This window comes from Geotrypetes seraphini, chromosome 2 (assembly GCF_902459505.1).
Source record: "Geotrypetes seraphini chromosome 2, aGeoSer1.1, whole genome shotgun sequence".
Classification (NCBI taxonomy): Eukaryota; Metazoa; Chordata; class Amphibia; order Gymnophiona; family Dermophiidae; genus Geotrypetes; species Geotrypetes seraphini.
The window spans coordinates 528,747,849-528,759,963 of NC_047085.1; the positions used below are offsets into that span (position 1 = coordinate 528,747,849).

The 12,115-nt window shown below is 42.0% G+C and overlaps 1 pseudogene; it reads right to left on the bottom strand.

Moving 5' to 3' along the window:
* LOC117354784 overlaps positions 1 to 4,171 on the bottom strand; it is a 183,025-nt pseudogene extending 178,854 nt beyond the window's left edge.
* Positions 4,172 to 12,115: the final 7,944 nt, after the last annotated feature.

A 12,115-nucleotide genomic window follows, 5' to 3' on the forward strand; every position in this document is an offset into this window, starting at 1 on the left:
GGGGGACAGTGTCTAAGGAACTCCTTCAGCCACATTATTCTGAAGGGGGGGACAGTGTCTAAGGAACTCCTTCAGCCACATTATTCTGAAGGGGGGGGGCAGTGTCTAAGGAACTCCTTCAGCCACATAATTCAGAGGGGGGGGGGAACAGTGTCTAAGGAACTCCTTCAGCCACATTATTCTGAGGGGGGGGCAGTGTCTAAGGAACTCCTTCAGCCACATTATTCGGGGGGGGGGACAGTGTCTAAGGAACTCCTTCAGCCACATTATTCTGAGGGGGGGGACAGTGTCTAAGGAACTCCTTCAGCCACATTATTCTGAAGGGGGGGGGGCAGTGTCTAAGGAACTCCTTCAGCCACATTATTCTGAGGGGGGGGGCAGTGTCTAAGGAACTCCTTCAGCCACATTATTCTGAGGGGGGGGGGACAGTGTCTAAGGAACTCCTTCAACCACATTATTCTGAGGGGGGGGCAGTGTCTAAGGAACTCCTTCAGCCACATTATTCTGAGGGGGGGGCAGTGTCTAAGGAACTCCTTCAGCCACATTATTCTGAAGGGGGGGACAGTGTCTAAGGAACTCCTTCAGCCACATTATTCTGAGGGGGGGGGCAGTGTCTAAGGAACTCCTTCAGTCACATTATTCTGAGGGGGGGGCAGTGTCTAAGGAACTCCTTCAGCCACATTATTCTGAAGGGGGGGACAGTGTCTAAGGAACTCCTTCAGCCACATTATTCTGAGGGGGGGGCAGTGTCTAAGGAACTCCTTCAGCCACATTATTCTGAAGGGGGGACAGTGTCTAAGGAACTCCTTCAGCCACATTATTCTGAGGGGGGGGACAGTGTCTAAGGAACTTCTTCAGCCACATTATTCGGGGGGGACAGTGTCTAAGGAACTCCTTCAGCCACATTATTCTGAGGGGGGGGACAGTGTCTAAGGAACTCCTTCAGCCACATTATTCTGAAGGGGGGGGGCAGTGTCTAAGGAACTCCTTCAGCCACATTATTCGGGGGGGGGGGGCAGTGTCTAAGGAACTCCTTCAGCCACATTATTCTGAGGGGGGGGCAGTGTCTAAGGAACTCCTTCAGCCACATTATTCTGAGGGGGGGGACAGTGTCTAAGGAACTCCTTCAGCCACATTATTCTGAAGGGGGGGGGCAGTGTCTAAGGAACTCCTTCAGCCACATTATTCTGAGGGGGGGGGCAGTGTCTAAGGAACTCCTTCAGCCACATTATTCTGAGGGGGGGGCAGTGTCTAAGGAACTCCTTCAGCCACATTATTCTGAGGGGGGGGCAGTGTCTAAGGAACTCCTTCAGCCACATTATTCTGAAGGGGGGGACAGTGTCTAAGGAACTCCTTCAGCCACATTATTCTGAGGGGGGGGGCAGTGTCTAAGGAACTCCTTCAGCCACATTATTCTGAGGGGGGGGCAGTGTCTAAGGAACTCCTTCAGCCACATTATTCTGAGGGGGGGGACAGTGTCTAAGGAACTCCTTCAGCCACATTATTCTGAGGGGGGGGACAGTGTCTAAGGAACTCCTTCAGCCACATTATTCTGAGGGGGGGGACAGTGTCTAAGGAACTCCTTCAGCCACATTATTCTGAGGGGGGGACAGTGTCTAAGGAACTCCTTCAGCCACATTATTCTGAGGGGGGGACAGTGTCTAAGGAACTCCTTCAACCACATAATTCTGAGGGGGGGGACAGTGTCTAAGGAACTCCTTCAGCCACATTATTCTGAGGGGGGGACAGTGTCTAAGGAACTCCTTCAGCCACATTATTCTGAGGGGGGGGACAGTGTCTAAGGAACTCCTTCAGCCACATTATTCTGAGGGGGGGGGCAGTGTCTAAGGAACTCCTTCAGCCACATTATTCTGAGGGGGGGGCAGTGTCTAAGGAACTCCTTCAGCCACATTATTCTGAGGGGGGGGCAGTGTCTAAGGAACTCCTTCAGCCACATTATTCTGAGGGGGGGGGACAGTGTCTAAGGAACTCCTTCAGCCACATTATTCTGAGGGGGGGGACAGTGTCTAAGGAACTCCTTCAGCCACATTATTCTGAGGGGGGGGGACAGTGTCTAAGGAACTCCTTCAGCCACATTATTCTGAAGGGGGGGGGACAGTGTCTAAGGAACTCCTTCAGCCACATTATTCTGAAGGGGGGGACAGTGTCTAAGGAACTCCTTCAGCCACATTATTCTGAGGGGGGGGACAGTGTCTAAGGAACTCCTTCAACCACATTATTCTGAGGGGGGGGACAGTGTCTAAGGAACTCCTTCAACCACATTATTCTGAGGGAGGGGACAGTGTCTAAGGAACTCCTTCAGCCACATTATTCGGGGGGGGGGGGACAGTGTCTAAGGAACTCCTTCAGCCACATTATTCTGAGGGGGGGGACAGTGTCTAAGGAACTCCTTCAGCCACATTATTCTGAGGGGGGGGGGGCAGTGTCTAAGGAACTCCTTCAGCCACATTATTCTGAGGGGGGGGGCAGTGTCTAAGGAACTCCTTCAGCCACATTATTCTGAGGGGGGGGGACAGTGTCTAAGGAACTCCTTCAACCACATTATTCTGAGGGGGGGGCAGTGTCTAAGGAACTCCTTCAGCCACATTATTCTGAGGGGGGGGCAGTGTCTAAGGAACTCCTTCAGCCACATTATTCTGAAGGGGGGGACAGTGTCTAAGGAACTCCTTCAGCCACATTATTCTGAGGGGGGGGCAGTGTCTAAGGAACTCCTTCAGTCACATTATTCTGAGGGGGGGGCAGTGTCTAAGGAACTCCTTCAGCCACATTATTCTGAGGGGGGGGACAGTGTCTAAGGAACTCCTTCAGCCACATTATTCTGAGGGGGGGGGCAGTGTCTAAGGAACTCCTTCAGCCACATTATTCTGAGGGGGGGGGACAGTGTCTAAGGAACTCCTTCAACCACATTATTCTGAGGGGGGGGCAGTGTCTAAGGAACTCCTTCAGCCACATTATTCTGAGGGGGGGGGCAGTGTCTAAGGAACTCCTTCAGCCACATTATTCTGAGGGGGGGGCAGTGTCTAAGGAACTCCTTCAGCCACATTATTCTGAGGGGGGGACAGTGTCTAAGGAACTCCTTCAGACACATTATTCTGAGGGGGGGGACAGTGTCTAAGGAACTCCTTCAGCCACATTATTCTGAGGGGGGGGACAGTGTCTAAGGAACTCCTTCAACCACATTATTCTGAGGGGGGGGGACAGTGTCTAAGGAACTCCTTCAACCACATTATTCTGAGGGGGGGACAGTGTCTAAGGAGCTCCTTCAGCCACATTATTCTGAGGGGGGGGGGACAGTGTCTAAGGAGCTCCTTCAGACACATTATTCTGAGGGGGGGGACAGTGTCTAAGGAACTCCTTCAGCCACATTATTCTGAGGGGGGGGGACAGTGTCTAAGGAACTCCTTCAGCCACATTATTCTGAGGGGGGGGACAGTGTCTAAGGAGCTCCTTCAGCCACATTATTCTGAGGGGGGGGGACAGTGTCTAAGGAGCTCCTTCAGACACATTATTCTGAGGGGGGGGACAGTGTCTAAGGAGCTCCTTCAGCCATATTATTCGGGGGGGGGACAGTGTCTAAGCAGCTCCTTTACCTCTTTATTGTGGGGGCGGGGTAGAGCGCTTGAATGGAGATTAACGGGTGGGGGAAGGAGAACGGTGACACCTCCCCCTCCCCCTCCCTTCCCGGGTCCCCCGTTCCGTCATTAACGGCCCCAGAGCCACGCGACACTCTCCTACCTCAACGCAGCTGCTCCAGCAGAAAGTCTGTACACCGCGTGCCGCCGGCTCGCCAGCCAATCACAGGCCGACTGATACCGCAGGTCCGATGACGACAGCGATGCTTGCGCGCTGCCTCTCGGGAAACAAAGTCTGCTGCTCCTTCTCCAGCGATGGGTTCAACGCTGTGCGAACATCAACCCCCAGCAACCGTAGCGATGGACGCCCCAGTCTCACGCGCTAAACCCTTTTCACCGCCTCCTGCGTTCCATGCTTTTCCGTCCGTCCTGGAACTAGGACTTGTAACTAGAGTTCCGAAGTCCCGCTACTACGCAGCGCTGTACACATCATTTCTACGCAGTCGCTCTAGGTTTCGCGAGCAGTTTCTGTTCCTATTTCCGTGGACTGCCAGGGGTCACTAGGAGGCTTTAGGCCAGGGCAAGGGCCTGACGTAGGGTTACCTCATTTTCCAAACGGGGTGGGGCCCGGATGTTCCGTTTGCAAAATGGGGTATTCCAACGTCACGCCCCGTCCTGGGCCCTGTTCAAGAGCAGCCTCGAAGCCCTGAAGATGCAACACATTATCAGGGATCTCAAAGTCCCTCCTTGAGGGCCGCAATCCAGTCGGCTTTTCAGGATTTCCCCAATGATTGAAAGCAGTGCATGCACATAGATCTCATGCATATTCATGGGGGAAATCCTGAAAACCCGACTGGAGGGACTTTGAGACCCCTGCCACAATGACCTCTGTTTTCAATGCCAATGGTTCCCAACCCTGTCCTGAAGGACCACCAGGCCAATCCAGTTTTCAGGCTAGCCCTAATGAATATGCATGGAGCAGATTTGCATGCCTCTCGCTTCCATTATATGCAAATCTCTCTCATGCATATTCATTAGGGCTAGCCTGAAAACCTGATTAGCCTGGTGGTCCTTCAGGACAGGGTTGGGAACCACTGCTCTATGCCATAACCAATTCCTAATCCAGAACTGTACTTTGCCACCTATCCCATGACTCTTTAATTTTGTCAGGAGCCTTTCGTGAGGAAATTTATCGAAAGCTTTCTGAAAATCTAGATACACTACATCAACCAGCACATATTTATTCACACCTTCAAAGAAGTTAAGCAAATTGGTGAGGCAAGATCTCCCTCAGCTGAACCCATGCTGACTCTCGCTCATTAAATATACTTTCTTTTTTCTTTTTTTAATTCTATTTATTTACTTTTGCTTTAGGATAAAGTAGTATGTTAGTTGTGGTTTTTTTGTGTTGTTTTTTTTTTTTTTGGGGGGGGGTTAATTCTTTATTCATATTTTAATCTTACAACAATTACGCCATTCAGGGAAGCCTTTCTGAATAACCTGCTTCAGTTGCAACCATTTATAACATTGAAATTTTGAGATTCCAAAAGATTGTTGTAACCGTGAAAAATCAAGCAGTTTTCCATTTGAAATAACATCCTCTAATGTTCTTATGCCTACTTGCATCCAATCTTTCCTTGCAATTTTTTTATTTTTTTTTATTCTTTATTCATTTTTTAATCTTACAACAAGTGTACAAATAATAAAACATTTAAAAATGAAAAACATGCAATTTTTGAACCGCCTATTTGTATCTTGGAGTTGAGCCATAATGATTGACATAAAGACTGTTCTATAGGAATTTCAGTTAATTTATTTATGCAACTCAGGGTCTTCCAAGTTTCCAAAATAATGTTATTATCCTTAGCATAACTGGGTAGTTTAATGTCTAATATATGAGATAAACGCATTGGGGACATAATTTTCCATTCCAAAATTAACCACTCTGGATTATGTTCCATGAGATCAGGTAGGATCCAGTACATACCCTGACGCAGAATAGAGGCCTGATGATACCTATAGAAATTTGGAAAATTTACCCCTCCCTCCTCAATTGATTTTTGTAAAAAGATAGCAGATGAGCTTCAATGTAGAGAAATGTAAAGTCTTGCACATAGGGAAAGGGAACCCGATGTACAGCTATACGATGGGAGGGAGGGTAGTGGGAGAAGGCAACCTAGAAAAGGACTTGGGGGTATTGGTGGATACTACGATAAAGCCAGTGGCACAATGTGCAGCGGCCTCAAAAAAGGCGAACAGAATGTTGGGCATTATCAAAAAAGGTATCACTACCAGAACGAAAGAAGTTATCCTGCCGCTGTATTGAGCAATGGTGTGCCTGCATCTGGAGTACTGCGTCCAATACTGGTCGCCGCACCTTAAGAAGGATATGGCGATGCTCGAGAGGGTCCAGAGTAGAGAGCTGCATGGGGACGACGGGAATACCGCAGGTTCCCCCTTCGGGTCACGGGGATCCCGTGGGGATGCCCCCTAGGGTCGCGGGGTTCCTGCGGGGTTGGATATATTCGCGAGGCTCATCTTCTCCCTACCTGCCCTGCCGCAGCACACAGCTGATCGGAAGTCTTACACGATGTCAGCGCTGATGTCGGAGGGAAGGGTGGGGATGGAGGGATTCCTCACTGGGACAGGTGAGGACGGGTGGGATTCCTCACGGGGACGGGTGGGACTTTGGCAGGGACGGGTGGGGACTGGTAGGATTTCTGTCCCCGCGCAACTCTCTAGTCCAGAGAAGAGCAACAAAGATGATTAAGGGCATGGAAAACCTTGCATATACCGAAAGGTTAGAGAAGCTGGGGCTCTTTACCCTAGAAAATTGGAGACTTAGAGGGGACATGCTAGAGACTTATAAAATCATGAAAGGCATGGAGAAGGTGGAGAGGGACAGATTCTTCAGGCTAGCGGGGACATAAAAAACAAGAGGGCATTCAGAAAAACTGAAAGGAGACAGATTCAAGACAAATGCTAGGAAGTTCTTCTTCACTCAGAGGGTGGTGGACACCTGGAATGCGCTTCCAAGAGAAGTGATAGGACAATATAGTTAGATCTTGTTTCTACAAACTTCGTTTGATTCGATCACTAACTAAATTCTTAGAACCAGAAGCAATCAACATTCTCATTCATTCCCTCATTATGACTAAACTAGACTATTGCAATTCTCTTCTCATTAATATAACTCTAAAAGAAAAAAGAAGGCTGCAGCTCATACAAAACACCGCCGTGAAACTAATTCACAAAGCAAAAAAATACGACCACGTTACTCCGCTGTTAGTTAAATCTCATTGGCTTCCTATAAGCCATCGATTCACCTTTAAATTGTTGCTTTTGGTGTTCAAAGCTTTAAATTACAATGAACCCCAATTCATTAACAGATGGCTTATTCCTTATAGTACGACATGCTCACTTCGTTCTTCCTCAACTAATCTTCTTACAGTTCCATCTATTAAAATGATAGGAACCAGAAGACAGGATATGTTCTCAGTTAATGCCCCTCAATCATGGAATCTTTTACCCCAACACATCAGAGAACTAAAAGACCTAACTCAGTTTAAAAAAATGCTAAAAACTTTTCTTTTCAAAGATGCGTATGGTTATTATGAGTAGTAAAAATTGACAATCTTATATACATTTTCGGTTTTTTTTCTTTTTAAAAAAAAAAAAACAAAACAGCCACCTCTTACCCACCTTTTGTTTTTCCCTTTTATGTTTCTTCTTCTCTTCTATCAAAATTGTAACTATTTCCCTATTTAGCCTCACATGTCTTGTATGTTTTACCCTCACATTATTGTGAATTTAGGTTTTTGATTAGTTTGTAAAGTATGTTTCTTGTCTATACAACATATTTGTTTTTATGTCATTTTTAACATTGTACTTGTTTCATTTATTAATACATGTTATTTTTATTGTACATCGCCTAGCAAATTATATAGGCGATTCATCAAGACTTAATAAACTTGAAACTTGAAACTTGACAGAGAACAATGTTGGGTTTCAAATAGTGCTTGGATGACTTCTTGAAGGAGAAAGGGATTACAAGGTATAGATAGGTTATTATACAGGGCACTTCAGGATTAGGGCACAAACAATGTAGGTGGTTGGAACCTAAAGGTCAAGGACCTGGGGGGGCCGCCGCGGGAGCGGACTGCTGGTCACGATGGACCCCTGGTCTGACCTGGCAGAGGCAATGCTTATGTTCTTATATGGCAATTAATTCCACCAGAAGGTATAATTTAATCTACTGCAGTTTTTCCAATTACTTGTGATAATTTGAATGGCATTATAAGGGTATTATAATACATTTTTTTTTTTTTTTTAATTCTTTATTCATTTTTTAATCTTACAACAAGTGTACAAATAATAAAACATTTAAAATTAAATACATCACTTGAATTTCTTTCTAGTATAACATCAAATAAATAAATTTATTCCCTTCCCACCCACCCTTTCCTTTAGCATTCAATCAAAAATATACAAATATAAATATTCTTTACTATTGATTAAACCTATAAATTTAAAAAGATCTATTTAATTATTTGTATACTTGTTGTAAGATTAAAAAATTAATAAAGAAAAAAAAAGATCTGGGGGCCATTGACAACTTACTGTAATGAGTAGATACCATTTTCTATTGAAAGTATACAGTATTTGCAAATGGGGGAGGAGGGTGAATTAAAGTTTACTCTAGGTTTAATCAATAGAAAATAATATTTATTTTTTTTATATTTTTGATTAAATGCTAAAGGAAAGTACACTTGATGTAAGATTAAAAATGAATAAATAATTTTTAAAAAAATAAATAAATAAAGGAAAGGGTGGGTGGGGAGGGAATAAATTTATTTATTTTATGTTATCCATCAAATAAATAACCTGGTTTCTCAATTTCATCTGGACAGTCCTATTAGGCCCACACGCAGAATTCACATGTTCTCCTTCCCATCCTTAAAGGATTGCTGCTACAAAAGATTTTTGGACAAAACTCTTGCCTCCTAGGCAGGTAAATGGAATGACTGGCTGGGTAACATTATCATGCATTCCTCATCCTACTTCAATTTTAGAAAAGCAATAAAAAACAAATTTGTTCAATCGATTGTAACCTAATTATCTTATAATGTATCACTGTACCTCAAATACGATGACTTTGTATTGTACCACTTCACTATATTGTACCACTTCGCTGTTTGTCCAGCACCTCTTATTGTAAACCGCCTCGAACTATCATGGCTTTGGCGATATATTACAAAAAAAAAATTTGAAGCCACCGTTGCTAATCCGATTAAAATAATATATTCAGTTGTATCATGCTAAGTGACATCCTCACCGGAAATATACATTGAGGCGGGATCAAAGGAAACTGACCAATCAGATAGCCACATATGAAGACTCCATACTCCATTTTAAAGTTTAGCAGTTAAACTGTAAAAAATTTAACCCTTTCTTCTTCAGCGAACATTTTTTTAAAGTCAAATCATCTCCATTTATTAAGACCCAGCCATTTCAAAGTCCGATATGTTCAAAACAACAAAGTCACCCTATTACCCTATTTATTAAATTTATATCAGTATCAACTAACTAAAGGTTGCATCACAGGTACTATGGCAGAATCATTAACAATCGTTTTACCAAAGCCAAATAAAGATTCAACTTTGGTTTCAAACTACAGGCCTATTTCACTAATTAATGTAGATGGAAAACTTTTAGCTAAAACATTGGCTTTACGGTTGGCTAAGGCTCTCCCTTTTATTATTGATATGCACCAAACTGGATTTGTTGCAAAGAGGCATTCCTCTAGTAATACCAGGTTGGCTTTTCATATGTTAAATTTAACAAAAGCCATGAATGAACCAGCTTTCTCTGTGTCCTTGGATGCAGAGAAAGCTTTTGATCAGGTTAAATGGACCTTTATGTATCAAGCTCTAGAATGGTTTGGTATAGGTTCTGGATTTATACAAATGATTCAATCATTGTATAACTCCCCAACTTAAAAATTGTATATTAATAATAATTTATCAGAGTGTTTTAACTTGCGGAGGGGGGTTAGACAAGGCTGTCCATTATTTCCTTTGCTTTTTGATATTGTGTTAGAACCCTTGTTATTAGCTATTCAACAAGCAAAGGGGATACAGGGTATTATTCGTACAGACTGGGAATACAAAGTCTCTGCCTATGCAGATGATATACTGCTTTATTTGAGGAATCCAGAAACTTCCATGCCATGCTTGCTTGAACTGATAGAGAAATTTTGAAAATTTTCAGGATATAAGATCAATTGGAGTAAATCAGAAATTCTGCCACTTAATGTGCAATGTACTAAAGGACTATTTGACTCATTTTCCTTTGTATGGAAAGAAGATGGATTAAAATATTTAGGTATTTGGATTAAAAATACACTTGATGACACGGTAAAAGAGAGTGAAAAACTTTTATTAAAAAAAGTAACAGAAATGTGTGAGCAATGGAATCCTTTGCATCTTTCTTGGTGGGGGAGAGTTCAAACTATTCAAATGATGATATTGCCTGTGGTTTGTTACCAAATGAGTATGATATCATGGGTCCTTTTATAAAAAGTTAAATGGTATTCTTACAAAATTTATTTGGCTGGGTTAAAGGCCTAGAATTGCTTTAGTATCTCTACAAAAATCAATTAGGGAGGGTGGGGTAAATTTCCCAAATTTTTATAGGTATCATCAAGCCTATATTCTACGCCAGGGTATGTATTGGATCCCACCCGAGCTCAAGGAAAATGTCCCAGATTGGTTATATTTGGAATGGCGACTCATGTTCCCTTTACATTTATGTCAAGTTCTCAGTATTAAGATGCCTAGATTATATAAAGATAATAGAATATTAATGGACACATGGAAAACATTACGATATATCAGTAATTTAACACTTAACCCAATACTAAAATCAACAAATCAATCTATATGGCTTAACTCCAAGATTCAAATTGGCGGATTTAAAGTCGTCTGGAAGCATTGGATTATTGCAGGCATACGGGTTTTTAACGATGTTATTTTAAATGATAAACTGCTTGATTTTTCACAGTTGCAGCAAAAATATGGTCTTAATAAAACACAAAGTTTTAAATGGTTGCAACTGAAGCAGGCTATTCAGAGTCTGGAATTCTTGTGCTTTCAGGCGGATTTCTTGGGACACCAAGCCGCATAGTGGTATAAATTGATAACAGGATTTATAAATAAAAAAACAAAGACTGGCCTCAAAGATATTTGGAGCATTGAGATTAAGCATCAAATGACCACGAATTTGGTCTTGGAGGATGAGGTGTACAGTGTATGCATCTATGAGACAAACTTGGTTCTTTCTGTTGCATAGAGCATTTTGGACCCCAGTTCGATTACAAAAGTTAGACAGCTCTAAGTCTAATAGATGCTGGCATTGTAAACTTGAAGCAGGGACTCTAGATCATTTATTATTCTATTGTCCCTTTATCATGGCCTTTTGGAAATCAATTTGGTCCCAAATTAATTGTTTATTAGAGAATCATGTAGCATTATCATATGATACGATTCTATTCGGTATATCAATGAGAACAAAAAGACAGGGGTTGCCATTCAAAATATCACAAGTAATTGGAAAAACTGAGGTAGATTAAATTATACCTTCTGGTGGAATTCGTTATGTCACATTTATAAAATGGAAAGCATAATTGCTATTCAAAAAGGGTATTATAATAAATTTAAAAAGATCTGGGGGCCATTGATGACTTACTGTAATGAGTAGACAACATTTTCTATTGAAAGTATATTTGCAAACGGGGGGGGGGGGGGAGGGTGAATTAAAGTTTTACTATAGGTTTAATCAATAGTAAAGAATATTTATATTTGTATACTTTTAATTGAATGCTAAAGGAAAGGGTGGGTGGGAAGGGAATAAATTTATTTATTTGATGTTATACTAGAAAGAAATTCAAGTGATGTATTTAATTTTAAATGTTTTATTATTTGTACACTTGTTGTAAGATTAAAAAATGAATAAAGAATAATTTAAAAAAAAAAAATGGCCCCCAGATATTTTAAAATTTATTATAATACCCTTTTTGAGTAGCTATTATGCTTTCCATTTTATAAATGTGACACAATGAATTCCACCAGAAGGTATAATTTAATCTACTGCAGTTTTTCCAATTACTTGTAATATTTTGAATTTATTTATTTATTTTTAATTCTTCATTCATTTTTTAATCTTACAAGTGTACAAATAAAACATTTAAAATTAAATACATCACTTGAATTTCTTTCTAACAAATATACAAATATATTTTTAATTAAAAAAAAGAAAAGAAATTCAATCTGACTGCATAGAGATCATAGAGAAGAAGGGAGAGCTAGAGAGGATGGATCATAGATATGAACATGTGGATAGAATGTCATGCCAATAACAGTAAATCTGACTTTGCATCCAGATCATAGAGTAGAAGGGAGAGCTAGAGAGGGTGGATCATCGATATGAACATGTGGGGGCTGCAGATCATAGAGAAGAGAGAC